A 17,003-nucleotide genomic window follows, 5' to 3' on the forward strand; every position below is an offset into this window, starting at 1 on the left:
AAGCAGGGGCATCCATGAAAAAGACGTTGCTTGGATGGCAGCATATAACCACTTTTCCACTTTGCATCAGTCCATCTTAGATGAGCTCGGGCCCAGAGAAGCCTGCGGCGTTTCTGGGTGTTGTTGATAAATGGCTTTTGCTTTGCATAGTAGAGTTTCAAGTTGCACTTACGGAGTTAGCGCCGAACTGTATTTACTGACATTGGTTTTCTGAAGTGTTCCTGAGCCCATGTGGTGATATCCTTTACACATTGATGTCGGTTTTTGATGCAGTGCCGCCTGAGGGACCGAAGGTCACGGGCATTCAATGTTGGTTTTCGGCCTTGTCGCTTACATGCAGTGATTTCTCCAGATTCTCTGAACCTTTTGATGATATTATGGACCGTAGATGATGAAATCCCTAAATTCCTTGAAATTGTACGTTGAGGAACATTGTCCTTAAACTGTTGGACTATTTTCTCACGCACTTGTTCACAAAGAGGTGAACCTCGCCCCATCTTTGCTTGTGAATGACTGAGCAATTCAGGGAAGCAATCATGGCACCCACCTGTTCCCAATTAGCTTGTTCAGCTGTGGGATGTTCCAAACAGGTTTGATGAGCATTCCTCAACTTTCTCAGTCTTTTTTGCCACCTGTCCCAGCTTTTTTGGAACATGTTGCAGCCATAAAATTATTCCAAGTTAATGATTATTTGCTGAAAACAATCAAGTTGATCAGTTTGAACATTAAATATCTTGTCTTTGTAGTGTATTCAATTTAATATAGATTGAACATGATTTGCAAATCATTGTATTCTGTTTTATTTATGTTTGACACAGCGTCCCAACTTCAATGGAATTGGGGTTGTAAAAACCAAAGCAACATTTTCCCCAAAAACTATCATCAACTTCTCTTTCTTTTGTCTTGTGGCCTCGCTACCATCGGGTTAGCTGGAGCATTTCAATCCCAACATGCAACGCTCACAATACGTATTTGCTGCGTAGCACATACTTTAAGCACCCTCCAGTGACCATTTTAACCACAAGAGTTATCTCAACATATTTCACAATTGGAATTCAGACCTGACTAATTAGAAATTCAGACAATTAAATGAAATATACTAATTTGAAGAGAATGGTAAATAACCCCAGAGCTGTACCTTTTACAGGGGTTACATAAATACATATCCAAACACCAATATAGGCTAAAATAGTCATAACAATGCAACCTTAACTGAGCCTATTTCAAAATATTATCTTTTGTCTCAAAATACGACGTGTAGGCTAACATTAACTGAACAGCACTCTCCACGTATGCTAGCTTCTCTCTTTACTGGTGAAGAGCAGTTCCCAGCCATCCACATACTGTATGGCTCATCAGAAAGTGTCGCGGACAGTTGTTTAATGTCAAGCGGTGTTCGCCACATGGGAGTGATGCCCTGTCTAACGAGTTAAAACAATATTTTACTGGAACACTGAAAAAATTCAACACTGAATGAATTTGAAAAACAGTAATCTGTCACACTTGATAATTTAGCTTTGATTAAATACAAGTTATTCATTTAGTGTAACCTGAAAGTTTTACATTCATATAAATATATTTCTGAAGCTGACGCAAACGCATGCTTTCAATTGATTCTATATTAAAATAATTAAATTGGATTTATTACTTAATATACAAAATCCTTTTAGTTTAGCCTGAAAATGTTTCCTTCGGGTAAACCATATTTTATGATGAAACAAACTAAAACGTGGTCTAACATAAAAAATGAATGTATATTAAATTGAATTTAAAAATATACTTTAAATACTTTAAATACATTTTGAATTTTACTATTACTAATATTCGAAAATTCCTTAATAAACACTTTTATTGTTCAATAAAGATTTTCTCCCCAGATGGTTAACATTTTACCTAAAAATATATGTATATGAATGCAAACATTGTTCTTTTCATAAAGATGGGGGGGGGACTAAAAGACTGAATGATAAAAGTACAAATTGAGGGGTTAATGGATGTATGAAACAAATAATCAGCTATTTAATACGCTTGTCAGTGAAAGTGCAGTCATGCAAGTCCAACCTTTAAAATACCAGCATTAAACATAAAAGGGTCCAAATTATATTTACACACCAATGGAAGAAAAATCATCAAAAATCAATATTGCCAAAGTTGTCTGCTCCACTTCTTCAGTCTTATTTTCTTGCACACGTACAAAAAGCAATAAATAATGTGGAAAAGAATAAGAATCCACAGTCGAGTACAGACCTTGGAAAATGCCTAACAGGCTCTCTACTTTCTTAAACAAAGGAAAATGTACTGAAAACATGACAGACACACGAGTAGGCCGACAGTACTCACTCAGTTCAGATCAGGGCTCAGCAACTTTTAATACTCAAAGAGCCACTAGGACCGTCTTCCACTCAGATCCACAAAGCTCTTTTGATATCTGAAGTGAGGACAACACTGCATACATCTTTGGTGATATACCTGTATGTAGAGATGGGTATCGAGAATTGGTGGGAACCAATTAACAATACTTTGGAATTGTACAGCGATTGCCTTTGGAATTGTATCATGATTCGATTTGAATTGACAACTTCAATGCCCATTTTATGCAGTATATGCATGACATGGAGCAGTTCGCAGCCGAGTGTGAAGCGGCTGGGATGAGATTCAGCACCTCCAAATCTGAGACCATGGTCCTCAGTCGGAAAAGGGTGGCGTGCCCTCTCTAGGTCGGGGATGAGATGGAGCAGTTCGCAGCCGAGTGTAAAGCGGCTGGGATGAGAATCAGCACCTCCAAATCTGAGACCATGGTCCTCAGTCGGAAAAGGGTGGCGAGCCCTCTCCAGGTCGGGGATGAGATCCTGCCCCAAGTGGAGGAGTTCAAGTATCTTGGGGTCATGTTCACGAGTGAGGGAAGAATGGAACGGGAGATCGACCGGCGGATCGGTGCAGCGTCTGCAGTGATGCGGACTTTGTATCGATCTGTTGTGGTAATGAAGGAGCTAAGCCGAAAGGCGAAGCTCTCGATTTACCGGTCGAGCTACGTTCCTCCCTCGCCTATGGTCACGAGCTGTGGATCGTGACCGAAAGAACGAGATCCCGGATACGAGCGGCCGAAATGAGTTTCCTCCGCAGGGTCTCCGGGCTCTCCCTTAGAGATAGGGTGAGAAGCTCGGGAGGATCTCAGAGTAGAGCCGCTGCTCCTTCACATCGAGAGGAGTCAGCTGAGGTGGCTGGGGCATCTGATTCGGATGCCTCTCGGACGCCTCCCTGGTGAGGTGTTCCGGGCACGTCCCACCGGGAGGAGACCCCGGGGACGACCCAGGACACGCTGGAGAAACTACGTCCTTCAGCTGGCCTGGGAACGCCTCAGGATCCCCCTGGAAGAGATGGATGAAGTGGCTGGGGAGAGGGAAGTCTGGGCGTCCCTGCTAAAGCTACTGCCCCCGCGACCTGACCTCGGATAAGCGGTAGAAAATGGATGGATGGATGGATGCATTACATGGATCGGATCAGCCAACATTCGACTACTAAGTTCTCCTGGCTTCTACTGACCTCTACTGGCCTCCAGTGGTGTTAATATGCTACGTCACACTAACTATTGTTATGCTGCATTCACACCAGATGCGTTTTGGGCATTTCACGTGGCGTGATTCCATAAGAAGTCAATGCAGTTCGCACGGATAGATGCAAATCCGTGCCGGGTGGCGGGGATGCGAAAATTCGGCTCCTTTGCCCGTTCGCTTGAAGCTGGGAGAGTTGAACTACAAGCCACATTCGTGTCATGACAGCCAATCAGCATTGAGAATTCTTACGTCACAGACAGCGTCCTGTACAGTTGTTGAGTAGAGGAAAAATCATCCTTGCTGTGTGTGGACACCCGGAGCTGTACAATTCAGCCTGTTACAACTACCTGGACAGAACCAAAAAGGAGCAGGCTTGAAAAATGGCGAGTGAGGAAGTTGGTGTTCCTGGTAAGTGTATTTATTTACTTATTTACAGCTGTCAAACTGTGAACCAAGATGGCAATAGTTAGCCAAAGTTAGCACAACCACCGGCCACGTTTGACTATTGATGTTCATACATTAATTTCTGTCAGATGACGTGCCACAAAAAGTGGAAGGGACTCAGGGACACGTACTTGAGGGAGAGGAAGAGCAAGAAAAGTGAAGTTGCTCGGCAGCAAGAACAGGCAAGAGGTGGAAGTACTCTGCGGTCCCCCTTTGTGTCCCCAAGATAGACGAGTGGGAACATGGGGTGGGGGGTTGAGGAAGAGGGTACCGCAGAGTACAGCGGTGCTAGTGCTGAGGGAATGGCACTAGAAGACGAGGAGGCAGGGCCATCACCTGCGAGAGGAGGTAGTCACTCACACTGCCTCTCTACTTATTTCCATGTACCTTTCATATACACTCTTTATTTCTTTCTATTTACAGAAGATGAGGTGGAGGATGAGGATGGTCAGGCTGAGGAACAGGAGGCTGCTGCTGCCGCCGCAGCTGCCCCTGCTGCAAGACTGCCTGGTGGTATGGAAACAAAAACTTTGATTCCATTTTATAGGGTACAAGTATACTACCTGTACATGCAATTATGGTATGCTTTTCACCATAGCTAGTACTGTATTCCATATTTTTTTATTTCGGGTTGATTTATTTTTTTGAGTGGGCTCTGATTTCAATTTGAAAGTGAAACAAATATGACACATTGCGATGATGGGGACAAGGATAATTTTAAGAATTATACAATGCTATGCTCATCGAGAAAATGGAGGGGTAATAATTTCTAGGTCTTGAGATTCAATTTTACAGTACAATAATTTATCAGTCCCGAATAGTTTTGTGCCTGAAAATATAATCACTGTGATCAGTTATTATGCACACATATAGATGACAAATTGAAGCAAATAATTTTTTCCTAAAATTAAAAAAATGTCATTCAATCTCTCTAATATTCACATTGTTTGTAACTTATCATGAAGATTTACCAGAACCATTGCACCCAAGATGGGACTCGAACCCACAATCCCTGGTTTAGGAGGCCAGTGCCTTATCCATTAGGCACTGGGGCCACATGTGACTTGTGTACATCTGTGCATATCACATTAAGTCATAACCAAGCTCCGAATGAAAAATATTTGTCAGGTGAACACTGAACATTCACTGTCATTGATGGCTTCAGAAGTCAAATATCAATTTTAACTGGCCAAAGGAATCAAAGAAATTTCCCATTGAAATTAATTGGTATAGAATTAATCCATTGTAACCCACAATCGCTGGCTTAGAAGGCCAGTGCCTTATCCATTAGGCCACTGGGGTCACATATGAACTGTCTGTCTGTGCATATCACATTCAGTCATAACAAAGCTCATACTTGTCAGGTGAACACAACATTAACTGCCATTGACGGCTTTCGAAGTCAAATATCCATTTTAATTGGGAAGGTTGGCCGTGAAGGAGTTAATTTGTTCCAAGACTCTTCCCAAACCGAAGCAATCAAAGAAGTTTCCCATTGAAATTAATTGGTATAGAATTAATCAAATACTCCCTCTCCACGACCACCACCACCACCACCACCACCACCCTGCGAGGGTAAGCTTTTTATGACGAGCGTGATTCCTTGCTTGAAAGGAAGGAATATGTTAAATTTCAATTTCACAAATTACGTTTTGAACAGAGCACGTTTTCTCTAGATTTGGAACATTCGGATCAACCAATGTCCAGGTGGCAATCTTTTCCTGGAAGGAATCATGCTCGTCATAAAAATCATTTCTTTTTTTTTTTAAATATAAAATAAATATTTATTAATCTTTATTTTACCTTTTTGTCTCTTACCTTTTTTGGACAAAAATACAGTTAACACAAATTGTACGGAAACAGCCTTGTTCCTTACCTTATGTTATGGTGTCAGGTTTATTTCCAAATTTCTCTGAAGTGCATACAAACTTTAGGTTTGGTTACCTGCTTAATGCAGTCCAACAGTTTTATACAGTGTTGCTATTCCAGAAGTGATTCCTCACTATACAATATAATCAATAAAATATAATATATCATGGATAAAATACAACCCCAATTCCAATGAAGTTGGGACATTGTGTTAAACATAAATAAAAACAGAATACAATGATTTGCAAAGCATGTTCAACCTATATTTTATTGAATACACTACAAAGACAAGATATTTTATGTTCAAACTGATAAACTTAATTGTTTTTAGCAAATAATCATTAACTTAGAATCATTTTATGGCTTTAACACGTTCCAAAAATGCTGGGACAGGTGGCAAAAAAGACTAAGAAAGTTGAGGAATGCTCATCAAACATCCCACAGGTGAACAGGCTAATTGGGAACAGGTGAGTGCCATGATTGCTTCCCTGAATTGCTCAGTCATTCACAAGCAAATATGGGGCGAGGTTCACCTCTTTGTGAACAAGTGCGTGAGAAAATAGTCAAACAGTTTAAGGACAATGTTCCTCAACGTACAATTGCAAGGAATTGAGGGATTTCATCATCTACGGTCCATAATATCATCAAAAGGTTCAGAGAATCTGGAGAAATCACTGCATGTAAGCGGCACGGCCGAAAACCAACATTGAATGCTCGTGACCTTCAATCCCTCAGGCGGCACTGCATCAAAAACCGACATCAATGTGTAAAGGATATCACCACATGGGCTCAGGAACACTTCAGAAAACCAATGTCTGTAAATACAGTTCGGCGCTACATCCGTAAGTGCAACTTGAAACTCTACTATACAAAACAAAAGCCATTTATCAACAACACCCAGAAACGCCGCAGGCTTCTCTGGGCCCGAGCTCATCTAAGATGGACTGATGCAAAGTGGAAAAGTGTTCTGTGGTTCGACGAGTCCACATTTCAAATTGTATTTGGAAATTGTGGACGTCGTGTCCTCCGTCCAAAGAGGAAAAGAACCATCCGGACTGTTATGGACGCAAAGTTCAAAAGCCAGCATCTGTGATGGTATGAGGCTGTGTTAGTGCCAATGGCATGGGTAACTTACACATCTGTGAAGGCACCATTAAGGCTGAAAGGTACTTACAGGTTTTGGAGAAACATATGCTGCCATCCAAGCAATGTCTTTTTCACGGATGCCCCTGCTTATTTCAGCAAGACAATGCCAAACCACATTCTGCACGTGTTACAATAGCGTGGCTTCGTAGTAAAAGAGTGCGGGTACTAGACTGGCCTGTTTATCAGTTTGAACATTAAATATCTTGTCTTTGTAGTGTATTCAATTAAATATAGGTTGAACATGATTTGCAAATCATTGTATTCTGTTTTTATTTATGTTAAACACAACGTCCCAACTTCATTGGAATTGGGGTTGTATAAAAGCAAACACAATGTTCATTATGATATGCATATGAACTGTTGATGTTGCATACACAAACAGGTACAACAATTTTGTTGTTGATTAAGTAATATTGCAAGATGTTTGCTCAAAAGTAGCGGTGGGTAGCTCTGAAAAGAGCCGTTTTGGGAACATAATATGTGTATTACACGTTAACTTGCCATGTGATAGTTCCCTCAGTTGAGAAGAAGGATGTGAAGGCCTCCCTAACCCCAACAGCCTCTCTCGTCGAGTTGTTGGCAGCAACACTTCCCAGACGTGGCAGTGATTCCACATCTTCAACTGGGATGCTTCCAGTACAGACCTTGGAAATTGCCTAACAGTCTCTCTACTTTCTTAAACAGAGGGAAAATTACTGAAAAAAATGAAAGACACATGAGTAGGCCTACAGTACTCACTCAGTTTAGATCAGGGCTCAGCAACTTTTAATGCTCAAAGAGCCACTAGGACCGTCTCCCACTCAGATCCACAAAACTCTTTTGACATCTAAAGTGAGGACAACACTTAATTAACAATACTTTGGAATTGTATAGCGATTGTCTTTGGAATTGTATCATGATTCTATTTGAATTGACAACCTCATTGCCCATTTTTTGCAGTATATGCATTGCATGGATCAGCCAACATTCGACTACTGAGTTCTCCTGGCTCGCAGGAAGTTGTGGAGAACACAGGTGGCCTTCACACACTTCTCCGCAACTTGGTGATGAACTTCCATGACACGCCTATACATCCTCCACTGGGCAGAGAGTATCCCGAAGGCATTCTCCACCATCAGCCGAGCTTGGGAGAGACGGTAATTAAACATCCGTCGCTTGGGCGGAAGAATGCGTCCGGGGAATGGTCTCAACAAATTTCTCCGGAGCGGAAAAGCCTCATCAGCAACAAAGACATATGGCTGGGGTCCTCGTTGGTCAGCTCCTGGTAGTGGCCGTTCTGTAGGCAGTTGGAGGGTGCCGGAGCGCAGTGCTTGACCAAAAGCTGAGTTAGACAGAATCCCACCATCACTGGTTCTTCCATAGCCCTCGACATCTATGACCCTGAAACATTTTTCAGCATCTACAACTGCCAAGAGAACAAGCGAGTATGTTCCCTTGTAATTATAAAACTGTGATCCAGAGTTGGCGGGGGCTTTGAGGACCACATGTTTTCCATCTAGAGCACCACAGCAATGAGGGAAATTCCACTGCTTCTCAAACCTCTCTGCAATGGAGTTCCACTCCTCTGTGGTGGACACAGCCATGAATTTTTACACTAGAAAGTCCCAAATTGCTGTTGCCACATCGGGGACAATCTTGGATACAGTGGAGAACCCAACACGGAAACTGTTGGCAATGGTCCTGAACGAGTCACCTGTGGCAAAGTATCTGCAATACATAACACATTAAATTGACCAGAGTCATAATGAAGATGCTGTAGTAATCTACAAAACATACAGTTGTGCTAAATAATTTTGGCACCCCATGAGCATGACTGTAATATGTCTTATATATATTTGTCTCAAAATAATCCTCTCCCTATTCTGGCTTTTATCATTCATTAATTCAATTTCCATACCGTTTATCCTCACTAGGGTTGCGGGCATGCTGGGGCCTATCCCAGCTATCTTCGGGCGAGAGGCGGGGTCCACCCTGAATTAGTCGTCAGCCAATCGCAGGGCACATATAAACACTCAGATTCACACCTACGGGAAATATAGTCTTCAATCAACCTGCCACGCATGTTTTTGGGATGTGGGAGGAAACCGGAGTACCTGGAGAAAACCCACGCAGGCACGGGGAGAATATGCAAACTCCACACAGGCAATTTGAGCCCTGGTCCTCAGAATTGTGAGGCAGATGTGTTAACCAGTCGGGCACTGTACTGCCTGGCTTTTATCAAATAGAAATAATTCTGTTAAACCTAACTGACCTAAAACAGGAAAGGTTTACTCTGATTTCTGAGTCAAGAAAAAAAAACCATTGTGTCTTCTTATTCAATTATGGCTAAAGGTATTGGCACTCATGGGGTGCCAATATTTTTGAGTCCAACTGTACCAATCATAAATTCATGAAAAGTCATCTACACATTTAAAACATCATCAAAAATCATAATTGGTCTACATACACAAACCGTAATCATACATTCATAATGAATCATAAAGAGATGAATACATCGAACATAAACACAAAAACATGTTGCTATTAGTTGTGCCATTTTTCTTTTGGCTGTATAGCTGCTTTCAAAAATTACAATCATAATGAATTCCAGTGACTTTATTCATATATTTTATATGTGTGTATTTAACTACAGATGAGATAATTTGATCAATCCAGACTCCATTAGTTCCACACTTTTCATCAGTTCATTTTTTTTTACTATTTGGCACCTTGTTAACATCCTTTGGATACATTTGTTTAGTAATTCTGTAATGAACCTGCCATGAGATTCAGTCGATTGAATGACTATTTATTTATTGTGAGATACCAAACAAAACTGCCACTCACCGGAGACAAACGAACAGGCGTTCCGCAGCTGAGCTAGAACGCCTGTAGTTGGTGTCCATGCATGCGATCCTGGCACCGATACGAGCCAACAGGTGGTCAAACTGGGCACTGCTGCTGGAAGCGGCAGTCATCCAGATGCAGTTTTTGGAGAAGGCGGTGGAATTCTCCCAGTTGTGTGTGCCTCTGGATGGTGTTGTGTATCAATAAACGACGGCGTTTGGCGTTCGGACATTTGGACTTCTTCCACAACATGTACAGAGCCACATTGCAGGTCGTGTTGTCGTCCATTGCTGCTAGTTTGAAGTATGTCAAAAAAACAAGGAATTTGTCTCTCGTAGTTGGAGCTACTCTAGTATGACAATTGACAGTCATTTTGACAAAAAAATACTTTTTAGACATAAAAACATAAAAACACACAATGGAGAGTCCTTTAGCCTCTAACAATTTAATGCAAGTGGGAAGAAGCTGTTGGAATGTCTGCTTGTTTTAGTTTGCATTGATCGATAGCGCCGACCTGAGGGAAGGAGCTGAAAGAGGTGGTGACCAGGATGTGGAGGATCCAAGAGGATTTTGCATGCTCTTGTCTTAGTTCTGGCAGCGAGCAAGTCGTCAAGGGTGGGTAGGGGGTACCGACGATTTTGTAGGCAGTCCGGATTGTCTGTTGCAGTCGGAGTTTGTCCTTGTTTCGTGGCAGCATCAAACCAGACTGTGATGGATGAACACAGGACTGATTCGATGACTGCTGCATAGAACTGCCATAACAGCTATTGTGGTAGGCCGTGCTTCCTCAGAAGCCGCAGGAAGTATATACTCTGCTGGGCCTTTTTCAGGATGGAGTTGATGTTGGTCTCCCACTTCAGGTCCTGAGAGACTGTAAAGGCTTCTTTATACTCGCGCGGACACCGACCACGCTGACGTCACTGCGGCTGTATTGCGCGCAGTTTGCCTTTATACTCGAGCGCAACCCACGCGCGCTGTTTTGGAAGTGTGCTCCAGTTCTCCTCCAAGTCGGGGGTGTCGCTACGGCTGGTATTGGATAGGACACCAGAGCGTGGAGTTTCCTCTGCATTTTTTTTTTGCCAATTCCAGTAGCCGTTTTTACTTTCAGTAACAAGGAACAAAGCAACAACAATGGCGACCGCGACAGAACAAATGGACCTAGATGACCAGATGATACATTTAATTATGCTGCAAAATCGATCGAGAAGGCGGCGACGTAGATGGTATGTAGAACCAATGGGCAAGCTGGTACGTCATCACAGCATGTGACTAAATCGGACCAATCACGAGAGATGATCTCCCCGGCGTTCATCGCGCAGCAACTATTTTTGTCGGGTATGCGGCAAGCTACGCAGAGGTGCTGCGCGGGGCGATTCGTCGGTCACGTGATGCAATGCGGGTGTTATCGGCCGCGCGAAAGCGGGAGTATAAAGAGGCCTTAATCCCAGGAACGTGAAGGTTTTGACGTTTGACACAGTTGTTTGGGGGAATATTTGCCCAGTTGAGCAAAGAATTTTGTCTCTATGGGAACTGTTGTAACACGTAAGAACTCTGCATTGAAATAAAAAGAGCTTTGAATAGCAATGCGACAAGGGGCCACCATCTTTGTGGAATTTTCTAAAAACATGGAATGAACACTTGAAATGCCTCTAAAATCGTCCATAACAAATAAATTCCTGAAAAACAATTTATGACTTAAGTACATGACCTGCTATACTTCCCATACAGCTCTTTTTCACCAATAATGTTCCATTCATGCTATTGAAGTCAACTTTTTGGTTGTTGATTTCCTGAAGCTAAAAGAAATTACATTAATAGTTGACACATTTGATGGCTGATATTCAACATTCATTTACTAACCGGCCAGGTGGCTTGCACTCTCCTGACACAGTGTGTCGGATTCGTGGTCTGAAAATGACGTCCATTTAATGACAGATACATGTTTAGAAACGAATGACTTTGAACTAACAGTAACGTGACCAAATCTTTTTCTTAACAATGTTCGTCGAACCCCTCCGTCCAAATCCGTAATGGTGGGAATACACTCGTCGCCAGACTCACCAGATGTTTTAACCAATGTGCATATGCAACTCACAATCAGTCGAAGAAAATTCATTGGTCTTAATGAAACATTTCACTTTGCTGCCCTCCTGCAAATTTTTATTTACAGTGAAGTAAAAAAAAAAAAAACTTCACGTTAAATGAGCAAACTAACATTTTTCATAATTAGAATTTAAAAAATAACATGAAAGGAATGGCAGCTTTGTTATACTTTTTCAGTGTGCTCACAAAAAGCCACTTAACACTTCAGCTCACAGGCGCAAATGTTGAATTACCAACTGTCAAACTGCTGTCAGAGTAAAACAACAATCACTCCTCACCAACAGCTCATTGAATCAACACACTTGAGTCCTTTGGTCCGCAGGTTCTATCAGCAACCATGTCGTCAGCGGTCAACACTCAATATTATTCATTTTGCCATCTTACCTGACTGGTGATTAGGTACAATTTGTAAAGTGTCTCATGCTGAAAATAACAGCAACATTTTGTCACATTTAGCTTTAGGCAATATTTGAAAAACTTTTTTGCACGTTTACAACAAAATGTGTCAACTGAACGATATATTACATAGTTAAATACAAATAAATGTTACCTTGCCTCTCTGCCTCATGTTTTTTGGATACTGTTGCCTTTTCGGCTTGCCTGCCTGTGTACCGACCTCTGCCCGTTTATTAAACCTCTCTTTTTGAAACTGTCCATTTGAATTGGAGTCGTGCATTTTGGGTCCTGTCCTTTGTTCCGTTCATGACAGAACGAACTGGCCATAACATGGACCCAGCAGACTCAGACCCGGTGCGCAAAGACCTTCAAGCGCAGGGTCAACGCATCTCAAAGCAGGATGAGCAGCTCGCTGCCCTCCACCTTCATCTAAAGGGACTGTCAGAGCATCAGGACAGACAGGTGGCCTCACAGTTGGAATTTCGAATAAATATGGTTCGGAAGAAAGAACCAGCTGGCACAGCACCGGATGCCGCCACTGTACTGCCGTTTCCATGTGAAGCAGTCACCATGCCGCCACCTGCCACCTCCGCTGCGGTCTGCCCACAGCTCTCTCGAACGGAAAGGATCTCTGGAGATTCTGGGAACATTAAGCCATTTATCACTCAGTGCGAACTCCACTTTGAGCTGCAGGCAGCTGCCTTCCCCACCGAGCGGGCAAAGATCGCTTTTGTCATTTCCCACCTGACTGGTCTTGCAGAGGTGTGGGCTACTGCTGAATGGAGCCGCAATTCCGCCACGTGTCATTCTTGGGCTTCTTTCGTAAAAGACTATCGAGCAAATTTTTCAGTTTTCCATGCCAGATCGCGAGGCAGCTCGCTCCCTTGTCACCTTACAACAAGGCAAGCGCAGGGTGTCAGATTACGCGATTGAGTTTCGCATTGTAGCAGCTGAGAGTCAGTGGAACAACAGGGCACTACTCGATGCATTTTTTCAAGGATTATCCCCCGCCGTCAAGGATCATTTGGTCCCACTAGACCTGCCGACCGACTTGGACACTCTCATCGCTCTTGCCGTGAAGATCGACAAAAGGCTTTTGGATCGCAAGCTGGACGGAGATCAGCGGAAGGATGCGTCACCGCGCACTTGGAGGACAAGCCTCGGTGACCAGCCAAACAAAGGCAGATCCCCTATGTCAATCCACTGGCTAGCGTCACCACGGATGAACCCATGCAACTGGGCAGGTTCCGTCTCTCCCCTGAGGAACGTCAACGCCGGCTGAAGGAAGGGCGGTGCTTCTACTGTGGGCAGTTGGGTCATTCCGTGAGCAATTGTCACGTCAAGGTTGCCGGTGCCGGTACCAAGGGTACGGGAGCGGTGAGTCTAAATTTCATTAAGGAAAACCCTACCCGGGTTCTTCCTAAAGTGACACTATGCTCTCCTGATCAAGAGATTCATGCACCTGTATTGATTGACTCTGGTTCTGACGCAAACTTACTCAACTCCCTCCTCGTTAGACGGATGCACCTTAGAACCTTTCAAGTAAGGCGCCACCGCAACACTTATGCTGCAGACGGCAGTTTTATGGGCAAGATCACTCACCGAACCCAAACACTCACATTGACATTTCCTGATTCTCACTCGGAACGTATTAGTTTTCATGTTTTTGACGCCATGAATTATTACCTTACTTTAGGGAACCCTTGGTTGAAATTACGTAACTGATCCTCTGGGCATGTTATGTCATGGGGCCATAATTGCACCCAGAACTGTTTCAAGCCTCCATGTAATGTTCAGGGATATGTTTCTAATGAAATTCCAAAGACCCCATCGGGGGATCCTGACTTATCTCAAGTACCCACCTGTTACCATGACATGAGAGATGTTTTTTCCAAATCCAAGGCCAAATCCCTTCCCCCCACAGACCTTATGACTGTGCAGTTGACTTGCTGCCTGGAACCACACCTCCACGGGGGAGGTTGTTCTCTCTTTCAGGGCCGGAACACAAGGCCATGAAGGAGTACGTGGACGAATCATTGGTAGCCGGGATTATTCGCCCATCTTCATCCCCTGCGGCAGCAGGATTTTTCTTTGTGGACAAAAAGGACAATACCCTGCGACCCTCTTTCGATTACCGGGGTCTCAACGAGATAACAGTGAAAAACAGGTACTCCCTTCCTCTCATCTCCACCGCCTTTGAGTTCCTGGAGGGAGCCAAGGTTTTCATCAAACTAGATTTAAGAAATGCATATAATCTAGTCAGGATAAGGGAGGGGGATGAATGGAAAACAGCATTCAACATACCAACGGGACATTACAAGTATTTGGTGATGCCTTTTGGACTAACTAATGCTCCAGCTGTGTTCCAGAACTTTGTCAATGATGTCCTGTGTGACATGTTGAATGTGTATGTTTTTGTATATTTGGACGATATTTTGATATTCTCCCCGGATGAGGAGACTCACATTATTCATGTCCACTCTGTGTTGCAGCGGTTACTGCAGAATTAACTTTATGTTAAGGCTGAGAAATGTGAGTTCCAGAAGGTGTCTGTTTCTTTTCTGGGTTTCGTGCTGGCTCAAGGTGAAGTCAAAATGGACCCTTGCAAGGTCGATGCGGGTCCACCCTGCATTTCACGTTCCAGCATTCCTTGTTTCCACGTCACCGACTCATAGTAAGACTAGAACCTGTTCTGATTTTTTACCTTGCCTCTTTGCCTCACGTTTTTTGGATACTGTTGCCTTTTCGGCTTGCCTGCCTGTGTACCGACCTCTGCCCGTTTATTAAACCTCTCTTTCTGAAACTGTCCATTTGAATTGGAGTCGTGCATTTTGGGTCCTGTTCTTTGTTCCGTTCATGACACATATTACAGCGTAAATAACTCCCTGAAATAACAAACACATTTGGAGAACCTTTTTTTGCTGAGTACTTTGAGTTCTTACTGCTGTAGCGGACACGCTATGAAAAGATGACACCCAGCACCCCAGTCTCCGGCAGACTTGCTCTTCCCACCGAGATAGATGACCACGGAGTGCCGAGACGTAACTTCACTTACAGACGCTAAATTCATCAACAGCCATAATCAACAGAAGCAAGACACAGACATTTGCTTTGGCAGGCCGACACTAAGTGAATTACGAGCACCAGGAGCTTCAAAGCGGAGACCAAAGATACCAAGTTCGCCCCAGGATGCTAAGTTAATTAACTTAGCCCCCGCCAGCCAGCCCGGAGGATTTCACCAACAAAGGCGCCTCTACTCTGTTGGGTACCACGCCACTTGGGAGTTTGAACAGGCAACAGCGACACCCACAGGCGACGGAACGGCACTACAGACACGGGTTCCGGAAACATAGTCTGTACCGGACTTGGCTGGGAGTTAATATTTTAAGAACTTTACATGAACGCCACTAGTGACTGTATTGCTGCAAACTTGAATGTCTAATGTCGAATTTGTTGCCAACTGAAGCAGATGAAATGTTTCACTCCACACCACACAAATGCCAAATTGAAAATAGTCGTGTTCCCAACAACCACATAACATTTGAAACATTCATTACAGGTATGAAAGAGGATGAGCGTGGGGCAATGCAAAGCGGGAAAATGGTCTCGTTATCTTAAATTCAATTATTAATATTTTATTCCACTGGTTTTAAACCAGTCACTGATGGTGTAGTGGTGCACTCTCCTGACTTTGGTGTGGGCAGCGTGGGATCAATTCCCACTCAGTGACGGTGTGAATGTAAGTGCGAATGGTTGTCCGTGTCTATATGTGCCCTGCGACTGACTGGCGACCAGTTCAGGGTGTAGTCCCCCTTTGGCCCGAAGTCAGCTGGGATAGGCTCCAGCACCCTGCGACCCTAACCAGGATAAGCGGTGTTGAAAACGGATGGATGGTTTTAAAGCGCAAAATAATACCAAAATAGGAAATTAACACTCAGAGGCGGTCCAGCTCACCTTTTAGTTCGGAAGGTGGTAAAGGAAGGCGGGAGGGGGTAAACCACCACCTTCTGGCTCGCTCCGGCCGTAAAAAGGCTCTCTGGGAAGCTTTTTGCCTCACTCGGCCAACTTGTCGACGACTGGCCAACGAAGGACGCCCACCTCACCACGAGGTGAGAAGGGACACATCCCCGACTGCAGAGCATCCTGCGAGCCGAGACACCCGGGCTCCTGTCGTCCTGCTTGGGAACTTTTTGGTCTCCTTTTTTTCCCCCTTTTTTCTTCTTCCTTTCCGCCAAATCCACCTGTTCCCAGAGCGGACCGGGCCGGCCGAAGATTCGGAAGCTTGACCCGCCTGCCTCAAACGTGTTCAAGACATGTAAGTCCAACATTGCGGTCTACTAAAAGTACAGATTAGTGCATATTTTTGTTTTTCTGTGTTCTTTCCCTGTAGATCCCCCCCCCATGTTAGATCATTAAATTTCCCATAAAATTCACTACCTGCATTGTTGTGTGTGTGTTTGGGTTCAGAGAGAAAAAATCCTCTGGAAGTCTCGAACTCTTATCAAAGTTTGGTAAAGTGTAGCAACCTTTAGATTGCGAGACTGATAAAAAGGTTTCTTGTCGCTTCTCCTAGGTTTGATCAACATAAAAAGCGACGTGGTGCCCCTCTTATATAGAAAATAGCTTGATTTATAACGATTTATAATTTAAAATGTGACGCAGGCT

General features: G+C 43.6%; 1 long non-coding RNA gene across 2 annotated transcripts; it reads left to right on the forward strand.

The window, feature by feature from the left end:
• The first annotated feature begins 3,234 nt into the window (after window positions 1-3,234).
• Window positions 3,235-15,456, forward strand: LOC133484152 (uncharacterized). 2 transcript variants are annotated; one of them, XR_009790298.1, is made up of 4 exons: window positions 3,235-3,962; window positions 4,088-4,346; window positions 4,422-4,511; window positions 7,953-15,456. It is a non-coding gene; the product is annotated as an uncharacterized LOC133484152 (long non-coding RNA). The 2 variants fall into 2 exon arrangements; XR_009790299.1 differs by having other exon boundaries at window positions 3,235-4,346.
• Window positions 15,457-17,003: the final 1,547 nt, after the last annotated feature.

Source organism: Phyllopteryx taeniolatus, chromosome 9, assembly GCF_024500385.1.
Source record: "Phyllopteryx taeniolatus isolate TA_2022b chromosome 9, UOR_Ptae_1.2, whole genome shotgun sequence".
NCBI lineage: Eukaryota > Metazoa > Chordata > Actinopteri > Syngnathiformes > Syngnathidae > Phyllopteryx > Phyllopteryx taeniolatus.